Genomic DNA, 8,877 nt, shown 5'->3' on the forward strand with positions numbered 1-8,877 from the left:
TTGACAAATTTGTCCATGTTTTCACCGCCCTGATATTGCATACTTGCTGGCTGCTTGTGTAGTGTGGCATGAAATACGGGCTTTACCGCGCTGGCGTGAATCTTGATGCGTATCGATAGAGCTTTCCAGCAATCAATCGATCTAATGCATCGATTCGTCAATCCGATATGGCCATATGGGAACAACTCTGTGTTGGAAATGAGCGAAAATAAGACTAAATCAAAAAACGTTATTCGTATGTGGGCTGTGCCTTTCGTATTATACGCGTTCTCTTCGTTTAATAGCCTTTTGCATAACCAGGAATACACATAATAATCAAGAGGCAGTAGGCAGCCGCATAATGATATGTTCTTGATAATATTTATATTGCTGTGTATATATATATATATATTATATATTATTATATAATATACTTTTTATTTATACACACACTTCGTCACGACACGTCAAGTTTGCAAGGTACATTCCGAGAACACACAGCGATGATGTATTAGCATTCAATGTTTTAGCACCATAAATCTCTAATACACATCGATTAGAGGCTGGCTACATACACGAACGAATGAAAACTAAACGTTTGATGAATCTGTATCTTCGGATTTCGCACGAAGCTGTAGTTGAATGAAAAGGAAAGGGTTGAGTCGATATCTTCGGATTTCGAGGTGATTGGGCGGCTACCGCCATTATCGTGCACCGCTATGAACGACGCAGATGGCGCTCAAAGTCCATACAGAAACCGCGAGATGCAGACAGCAAATGTATACACAAGATTCCGTCGTGCTATCACAGCGTCCTTTTGCCCTCTTGAAAGAAATGACACGTAATGTGAGTATGGTTCATCAATGGTTCAGTTAGGATCAGCTATGGCAAATATAATTAGGTTTAGGGGTATATATGATAAATATATTTCCCAATAAATAATAATATATGTGCATATGTATCAGGGGTAAATAATGACAAATTGACAAATTTGTAAGTGATTTACCCGCCTGATTGTATATTTGTAATAATATCTCTTGCCATCGTAAGCAGTCCTTCATGCATGGGTTCGCTAGAAACATACAGGCTACGCGGGATCCGCCTCTGGTTCGCATGAAACAGAGTGGCTGCGAATTGAGCCGTGGCCTGCCTAACGCCACTGTTTTCAGAACGATGAACACCACACACAGCGCACATCACACACACACACACACCACACACAACACACACACACCCACACACAGCACACAACACACACACAGCACACACACACACACATCACCACACACACACACAGCCCACACACACACAACACACAGCACAAACACACAGCACACACACACACACACCAACACCACACACCACACTACACACACACCACACACTAACAATACACGCTGGCACAGTCGAGTGTCGGGCGGAAGCGTTGGAGGTCGTAGGCACTGATGGCAAGCATACAGGAAAATGCTGTTAGATATTAGGCTGATAATATCAAGAAGCGTATAAAGAAGGTTTCTTATAGCTCTGATAAATATAGATAAAATAAGGGGAACAAGATTTAGAGGCTAGGGCTGCACTGGGTGGCCAGCCAACGGCCCTGCTTAACACAAATCTACTAATCGAACTATATTACTACCAGCTACTAATTACAATTATATATAATAATAAACAGTAATGCGGCCACGATTATAAACGTAGCAAAACGACGTACGGTTTATAGTAAGAAAAATCTTAACATACAACACATTATGTATTATATTAAACACACAAAGGCGTATGGTAACGGTAGGCATATACACAAATAACTGTAAGCAGGCGGACGGTTTCACGCCTCGCCTCGCCTGCATGTCCTCTCACTTCTCTCTGCTCTCTCTCTCTCTCTCTCTCTCTCCTCTCTCTCTCTCTCTGCTCTCTTCTCTCCTCTCTCTCCTCTCGGCTCTCTTCTTTCTCTCTCTCCTCTCTCTTTCTCTCTCTCTCACTCTCTCTCTCTTTCTCTCTGCTCACTCTCTCTCGCTCTCACTTTCTCTCGCTCGTCACTTCTCTCTCGGGCGCTCTCTCTCTGCATCTTTCTTTCTCTCTCTCTCTCTCTCGTCTCTCTTTCTTTCTACTCTCTCTCTCTCTCTTTCTCTCTCTCTGCTCTCTCGCTCTCTCGCTCTCTCTCTCGTCTCATCGTTCTCTCTCTCTCTCTCTCTCGCTGCGTGAATCGCCTCTGCCCTATCTCTCTCTCTCTCTTTCTCTCTCTCTCTCTCTCTCTGCTCTCTCTCTCTCCTCTCTCTCTCATCTTCTCTCTTTCTCCGCCCACCCGCTTCTGCTCGTCTCTCAGTCCTTTCTCTCTTGCTGACTGCTCGTCCCTCTCGTCTTTCTTCTCTCCCGCTGCTCCCTCTCTCATCTCTCTCTCTCTCTCTAATCTGCTCTCTCTCTCTCTCTGCATCCCCCCCCTGCTCTCTCTCTCTCTCTGCTTGCTCCCCCTTCTCTCTCGCTCTGCTCTCTCTCTCTCTCTTCTCTCCCGCGCCCTTCTCTTCTCTCTCTCTCTTCTCTCTCTCGTCTCTCTCTTCTCTCCCGCCCCTTCTCTCGTCTGCTCTCTCTCTCTACTGCTCTCTCTGCTCTCTCTCTGTCCTTCTGCTTCCCCCCTCTCTCTCTCTCTCCTTCTCGCTCTCTTCTCTCTCTCTCTCTGGCTCGTCTCTCTCCTCTCTCTCTCGACTTTCTCTCTCTCTCTGCTCTCTCTCTCTGCACAACTTTCGTCTCTCTCTCTCTCTCCTCTCTCTCTCTATCTCTCTCTCCCCCCCCCCTCTCTCTCTGCTCTCAGCACTTTGCTCTCTCTCTCTTTTTTTTCTCTCTCCCTCTCTCTCTCTCTCTTTTCCTCTTTCCTCTGCTCTCTCTCTCTCTCCCTCTTCTCGGTTATAGCGTTCCTGGTATATCCTTTATGTTTATTACTAGGAGTCTGTGACACAAGCAAACCATGGCGGTCTCTGCGTGAACTGGTCGCTGTCTTATGCGTAGGACGCGTGGTTGCCAAACGGAATCCAGGATGCTGAGGAGATGACGTCACGCGCCTAAAGAAAGGTCTCCACGGTGTTGACATGCGCATAACGCGCGGTCGTGACGTCGTAGATGACGTCAGTTCCGTTTCTAACAAGAAGGCATGCAGAGGAGTTTCTGTGTTGGTGTTAGCATTATTATTCCAGTCGAATATATCATGCTGCCCGCCTCCTGCGTGCGTCCCTGTATCAGTGTCTACCGCTCCGGGTTTGGAGATTGATTCCAACTCAACAACGGTAGGTCGGTATTGCTGATTCTCGCCATAGGTGGCGCTGGTCTTCACCCTGTCGTCTGCGCCGAGCGAGGAGCGGCCATGTTGACGTGGATCGCTTGCAGTGGCGCCACCTGTTAGAACTACCTGTCATAGCGAGAGAAAGAAAAACAACATAGTCGACCAGCCAGTGGGGTTTTTCATGAACAGAGTGAATCAGTACACATGCTCCGATATTAAATAGAATCAGTTGAGTTTTTCCGCACCACGATATACTCACCACCAGCATCAACGTCACGAGCGTCACGGCCATGGCTTACGCGCGTAGATTTGACGAAGGACCAAGCGATAGATCGTTGCCACGGCAACGTTAACTTCAGCGTTGACGATTTAAGAACGAGCTCAGCTAAAATTGGAAATATAATTAGTTTGAGAACTCAGCTGGAATACTAAATTGCTCATTAAATTAGTGGATTCGCAAAGGTAGACGCACAACGTTGGATACACCCACACAATGCACCCACAAACGCACACATGCAGCACGTACGACACGCACGCACGCACGCACGCACGCAACGCACGCACCCACGACCGCACGCACTCACACAACGCACACACACGCATGCACGCGCGCACGCACGCACGAATGTTGCGATAACACCCACACAATGCACCACACAACGCACACATGCGAGCACGTACAGTACGCACGCACCGCACCGCCGCACGCATCACCCAACGCACCCACACACTCATTGCACAGGCGCGCACGCAAGCACGAACGCACACAACTTGGAATTATTGCAACGGTAATAATTGCAACCTATTTCTGGACACCCGTTTCCCTTACATTCGTCCCACCATCAATATCAATTAACATCTTTTCCTTCTCACTCAATGTCCGGTAGCAAATTACCCTACGTGTAATCCCCGCGCTGCTAAACAAGCATCTAACACAGTAACAGCATTAGATGTGTGTCGGCGTCGTTGTTATGTGCACCCAACCGACACGGGAAAAATGAACGCCAGCGGCAACGCATGCAATGCGCGATCACTCACAACTTTTCAATAGCCACATAATACATCATTAGATTTATGAGTGTTGTCGTGGGGAATTCACTTCGGGATGGTTTACTATCGCGCTTATTTGCTGCTTCAATACCAGTGACCTACCTAGCAGCGTTTCACATGTAGTTCTCACTGCTCCCTATTAAGCCGTTAGCGTTTTAGCTTTCTCCGTGTTTGAATGCATCCCTTCGGTGACCCACTTTCTTCTTCGCTGAGTGCCGGAGGTGATTATTGTTGTGTATTCTCGCTCTTGAAGTTCGCTAGTTAGTGGAAGTTAGTTTGTCGCTTCACTGTCTGTTTTTCGTCCGTCTGTTTGTTCTGTTCTTCCGTCGTCGGTCCGGTCGTCAATCAGACAGGTACGTCTGTCTGTCTGTCTCCCTTCTATCCGACCATCGTTCGTCCGTCTATCTATCAATATATTTTCGTTTTCGCTTTCACTTCTACCTACCCATCTCTGTATCTCTCTATTATAATATCTTTCTGGTCTGACCTCTCTTCTCCCCTCTCTCACTGACTCTCTGACAGCTTGCTCCTTTTGATCTGATTTTTTTCTCCTTTGATCTTTCAATATCACGTTCATTCATTTTTATAATTTATTATTTTCACTTACTTGTCTGAATTCGCGCTTTACTGGTTTCGTCCGTAATATATCCTTCGTTCACTATTATTACACACACACAACCATATACTCAATATCATCACTAATAATCTATAATATATATTATAAAATCAAGTTTTTAATCGCAAAAAGATTTACGGCATCATTTCTTACTTACGTTCGATGATCCCGTGGACGAACTCTCACATCCACTATCATCGTCTCGAACAGCATCTGTGCATCTCCGCGCCAGCCTCAACCCGAACTCGCTGCCCGCACAAGCACGCATCTGCCTACTTAAAACCCAGTTTTACACGCTGAAATGGGTAATCAATTTAAAGGTTGCATCGATATTAGGTGTAAACAGGCACCCGTGCTTATCCTGCCGTCGACGCTGCAGAATATAGCCAACAAAAGGAACCGCCGTGACCGACTGCGTTTGCTGTTTCCATAGCGTTACCATAGTATGCGTTTTGTCGGCTGGCCGAGCAGGAGAGAGGACGAGGGCGAACGAGTAGGAGGAGAGAGAGAAGAGAGAGAGAGAGAGAGAGCAAGAGAGAGAGAAAGAGAGAAGAGGGAAGAGAGCAGAGGGAGAGAGAAAAAAAAGGGAGAGAGAGAAAGTGTGAGAGAGAGAGAGGGGGGGGGGACGAGAGGAGAGATAGGAGATGAGGAGAGAGAGAGAGAGAGAGAGAGAAAGTGTTGAGAGAGAGCGGAGAGAGAAGGAGAGAAAGTGCAGCGAAAGAGAGGAGAGAGAAGAGAGAGAAGAGAAGAGCGACGACATGAAGAGAGAGAGAAGCAGGGGGGACGACAGAAGGAGGAGGAGAGAGAGAGAGAGAGAGAAGAGAGAGAGAGAAGGGGGGGGGAGAGAGAGAGGAGAGAGAAGAGAGAGAGAGAGAGAGCAGAGAAGGGGGGGGGAGCTAGAGAACCCGTAGGGAGAGAGACGCAGAGAGAGAGAAGAGAGCGAGGGAGGGGAGAGAGAGAGAGAGAGAGAGAGGGGGGGAGAGGAAAAGAGAGACGAGAGAGAGAGAGAGGAGGAGAAGAGCAGAAGAGGAGGGGAGAGGGTGAGAGAAGAAAGAGAGGACGAGACGAGAAGAGAGAAGAGAGAGAGAGAAAGGGGGGGAAAAGAGAGAGAGAGCAGAGAGAGAGAGATGAGAGGAAGAGAGAGAAGAGAGAGAGAAGAGAAGAGAGATAGGTAGAGGAGCGAGACGAGCGAGAGAGCAGAAGAGAGAGAGATAGAGGAGGAGAGCGCGAGAGCCGAGAGAGGAGCAGAGAGAAGGAGAGAGAGGAGATGCAGAGAAAGAAAGAGAGCGAGCAGAGAGAGGAGAGAGAAAGGAGAGAAGAGGAGAGAAGCGCGAGACGAGAAGTAGAGAGCGAGAGAAGTGGAGCGGAAGAGTGAGAGAGAGAACAGAGAGCGACGAGAGTGATGAGAGAGAGAAAAGAGAGAGAGGACGAGAAAGAAAGAGAGCGGAAGAGAGAGAGAGAGAGAGAGAGAGAGAGGAGAGAGAGAGAGAGAGAAGAGAGAGAGAGAGAGGAGAGTTGAGAGGACATGAGCGAGGCGAGGCGTGACAACCGTCCGCTGCCCTTCACAGTTATTTGTGTATATGTACCGTTACATACGCTTGTGTGTTTATATACTCATAAATGTGTGTTGATATGTATTAAGATTCTTACTTATAACCCGGTACGATCGTTTGTACCGCTTTTGTAATCGTGCGTATGTTTCATTATTATATTAATGTAATTAGTAGTGGTAGTAATATAGTCGGTAGTATATTGTGTTAGAGGGGTTGGGTGGCCACCCAGTGCAGCCCTAGCCCTAAATCTGTCCCCTTATTTATCTATATTATCAAGAGCGTATAAAGAAACCTTCTTTATACGCTCTTGATATTATCAGCCTAATATCTAACAGCATTTCCTGTATGCTTGCATCCAGTAGCGCTACGACCGCCAACGACTCGCGACGACCTGATGCCGCGCTGTATGTAGTGTGTTGTGTGTGGCTGCCACTGTGGTGTTGTGTGTGTGACTGTGTGGTGTGTGATGTGTGGTGTGTCTTGTGCTCGGTGTCGCCTGTCGCTGCTGCTTGCTCGGTGTGTGTGTGTGTGATGTCGCTATGTTGTGTTGTGTGTCGTGTTGTGTTGGTTTGTGTGTGTGTGCTGTGTGTGCTGACTGTGTGGTGGTGTGTGCGGTGTGTGTTCGCCTGTGTGTGTCGCGCTGTGTTGTGGTGTTCCTCGTCTCGAAAACGTGGTAGCAGCACGGATAATCGTTAGCACTCATACTTTTCCATGCGACACCAGAGCGGATCCCCGGTTAGCACTGTAACTGTTTCTACGGAACCGCATGCAATGAAGGATGTTACGATGTGAGAGACTATCTCATACAAATAATACAATCAGGCGTAACATCTTACAAAGTTTGTTCAATTTGATCAATATTTACCCTTTGATACATATGGCAATATATTATTATTATGTTGGGAAAATCATTTTAATAATATACTCCCCTAACCTAATTATATTTGCCATAGTGATCCTACTGAACCATTGCATGAACCATAACTCACATTACGTGTCATTTCTTCAGACGAGGGCAAAGAGGACGTTTCGTGCTGACATAGCGACGACTTCGGAATCCTCTGTGTGGCTGTACATACATGCATGCTCTGCTATCTCTCTCGCTGGCAGGTTTCGCTATGCGACTTTTAGACGCGCGGCAATCGACACCGTCGTTCCATGTAAGCGCCGTGCCACGCATGAATTGGCGTGCGCTCTTGCCGGCCTTCAATAGCACCTCGGAACTCGGGTAAGAGCATCGACTCAACCCTTTGCTTTCATTCAACTAACAGCCTTACGTGCGAAATCCGATACGATACAGGAAGGTACCTTGCTATTAATGCAGCTAGTGCGCTAGTCTATCTCACTATGTTACGTGCTATGATATTGCTCGCGCATACTTAATCTCAGATGTCGATATTAGAGATTAGTAGTGTTGCTGCTAACATTAAATTTGTTCGTGAATCCATCTCGCATTTGTTTGAGGGGGTTCCTCGTGAACTGTGTAAGTGCGCTACCTTGTTCAAAGACGTTGTCGTGTCGTGATTCGACCTAGTGGGTTTAGTTTAAATTTTAGGACTTAGAATATTTACGAGTGACGCGTGCGGTATATAGGATATTCTATATATATGATTGCTATACTACTGTATTTATATCATGCACCAGCAATTAATAATTATCAAAGAACATCATCTCATATGCTTGCCTCTCCTGATCTCTCTTAAGATATATTATGCTTATTGCTGGTTATTGCTAAAAGGCATATGATGTAAACGAAGGGTGCCCGCTATAATATTCGATAGCAACATCACATCGAAATACGTCGTTATTGAGTTGAGCCATTTATGGTCGCGCCCTCATATTTACTCAACCACACGTTTTGTTCCAATTCTGTGATTGACCATCGCATTGATAATCGATCGACCTAGCATCGATTGATTGCGGTTTGGGATGAGCAAGCCGATACTAACAGACGCGTTAACCGAACGCCATCAGTTATAACGCACGCAGGTAAGGTTCACGTATTTTCATGACTACACCACTCACGGCGCGCAGCAGCTATGCAAATATAGGCGAGTGAAACTGACAAATTTTTCAAAACTAATCATAAATTTGGTTCCAATAATGCGCAGAATTTGTCATTGATTTACCCCTGGTCAGACTATTCAGACCTCCTATGCGACTCTCGGATTCGACCTCTACAAGCCACGACCGCGGATTTCGTCGCTTAAAAATATTCAACCAGGCGACATCGGGGCAACCAACGATTGAGAGCGGGGAGAACACATAAATAAACATCTCCGTCAACATCTGCACTCCGAACGAGAATTATCGAATATCCGAGTTGTGCAGACGATGATTACGCTGGTTCGATTGCTTGAGCGTAAACGACAATAGCTCAGAGGACGCTGTTTCCATGGCGACGCGGT

The sequence above is a fragment of the Priapulus caudatus genome, unplaced genomic scaffold (assembly GCF_000485595.1).
Source record: "Priapulus caudatus unplaced genomic scaffold, Priapulus_caudatus-5.0.1 Scaffold574, whole genome shotgun sequence".
Lineage (NCBI taxonomy): Eukaryota > Metazoa > Priapulida > Priapulimorpha > Priapulimorphida > Priapulidae > Priapulus > Priapulus caudatus.